The sequence below is a fragment of the Euphorbia lathyris genome, chromosome 3 (genome assembly GCF_963576675.1).
Source record: "Euphorbia lathyris chromosome 3, ddEupLath1.1, whole genome shotgun sequence".
NCBI classification, from domain to species: domain Eukaryota; kingdom Viridiplantae; phylum Streptophyta; class Magnoliopsida; order Malpighiales; family Euphorbiaceae; genus Euphorbia; species Euphorbia lathyris.
Genome location: NC_088912.1, coordinates 61,617,299 through 61,619,250, shown reverse-complemented (window position 1 = coordinate 61,619,250; position 1,952 = coordinate 61,617,299). Strand labels below are relative to the sequence as shown.

The 1,952-nt window shown below is 36.4% G+C and overlaps 1 non-coding gene across 1 annotated transcript; it reads right to left on the bottom strand.

The window, feature by feature from the left end:
- Positions 1-1,330: 1,330 nt before the first annotated feature.
- Positions 1,331-1,435, bottom strand: LOC136225231 (small nucleolar RNA R71). Its single transcript, XR_010686957.1, has one exon. It is a non-coding gene; the product is annotated as a small nucleolar RNA R71 (small nucleolar RNA).
- Between the last annotated feature and the right edge of the window lie 517 nt (positions 1,436-1,952).

Below are 1,952 nucleotides of genomic sequence, written 5' to 3'. Positions count from 1 at the left end.
TGCAAGTCGTCGAATGTTTCCATGCTCCATGTTCTCTGTAAACTTGTATCAATTTATATTTCATCTAATAAAGTTTGTTCTATTCGATAGATTTTTATGCAGCACTTTGGTAAAGGATCTGAAGTGGATGCTGGTGTTTTCATTAAAACGTATTTAATTCAAAATCTTTACAAGGAAACTTTGTTGAACACTTAGGAAAATTATTATCTCGAAAGAGTTTTAATTTGATTAAAGGCAATTATCCCGGATAGGGTTTTGTCATGTTCAAAGCCTAATAATTAGAGGTTCCATCATTTATTTCATCTTTATAATTCATACAAAGTTTAAAGTTGTTTTCTTTGCTTAATGCAAACAAATACATTTGTTTACTTTTCTAAAAAGTACTAAACGTTCCTATCTTGCAAATTCATTCTTAAATCAGAGTATTTTCTAACATCTTCATACTCTAATCTAATTCTCATTCTAGCAATTTCAAAACCAAAACCGATTAAACGATTTTCCATATTATAAACCTTAAAAGTAAATTTAACCGATTCAAAATAAGTTTTGTTAAAAACGTTCCCTGTGGGATCGATATCTTTTATTACTACAAGCGTATACCGTGCACTTGCGGAAATCGCTCAACAAGTTTTTGGCGCCGTTGCCGGGGAACGCCAAAATTTTTGACAAAATTTTAAATTTTTCGTGTTTTATTACGAATCTAGGTTTATTCATACTTATTTTAATTTTTTTTATTTTATAATTTTCAATAACTAATATATTTATTCTTCAAATTCTGTTTTGTAGGTAGTTTCGGTTCGTGCAAGATTTCAAGTTCATGCGCAGTTCTCGAAGTTCAGGCATACCACCAAAACCACTAGACCCAGAAATTGAAAGGACACTTAAGAAGAACAAAAACAACACAAAAAACAAAAACAAAACCCCAGTAAAGACAAAGACCGAGTCTGGTAAAATGGCAGACCCACCAACACTTATGGATTACGCTAGGCCAGGTGTGGCCGGTGTAACCAATAGTATCGTTAGACCCAGAATCACCGTAAACCAATTTGAAATTAAGCCTGCGTTGCTTAATATGTTGCAAAATAATGTAACATTTTATGGGTTAACTAACGAAAATCCTAACACCCATTTAACAAATTTCCTTGAAATTTGTGACACTTTTAAAATCTCAGATGTGACTGCAGAAGCAATCAAACTTTGCCTTTTTCCTTTCACTTTGAAGGATAGGGCTAAAGAATGGTTAACTTCTATGCCAGCCGCAACTTTTGCCACTTGGGAACAATTAGCCCAAGCGTTTTTATCAAAAAAAATTTCTTTAGCAAAAACCGCAAGAGTCATTAAAGAGTTAACATCTTTTTCTCAAAATGATAATGAAACTCTTTATGAGGCTTGGGAACGTTTTAAAGAACTTCAACGTTTATGACCACACCACCTAAGAAAGCAATCAAATACTTTTAAGTTCATTTGACGATTGTTGGAATTGATTTGGTTCAAAATCCTCCGTAAATCCACCGGATCATCCGCCTGAGGTGCTTGGGGTTGTGGTTGAGCTTGGGGTTCATCCTCCTCTCCTTCCGCCTCTCCGTTGCCTTCGGTACCTGCAAATTGAGAACTTGAAGCGCCACCACCCATAGTGCCACAAAGGTGGGCAATACGGGAGGCATACGAAATAAAGATGGGGGGACCTTGCGGAAGCAATAAATGAGCCCGCTCAAGAGCCGAAATGTCCAAGAGTGGAACATACCCACGGTAGGTGGACATGTCAAAATCCGCCAATTCACCCCGCGCTCCCAACACAATAGCGGTGATAAAATTACAAAGAGGTATCTGAATGGTAGTAGCCCTCGAAGCACGGAACAAATTATCGAACAACATGCCAATGCTATCAATCCTCAAACCTTTAAACAAACTATCCAAAACATACAAATCCCGAACCTGAATATTTGAACTCT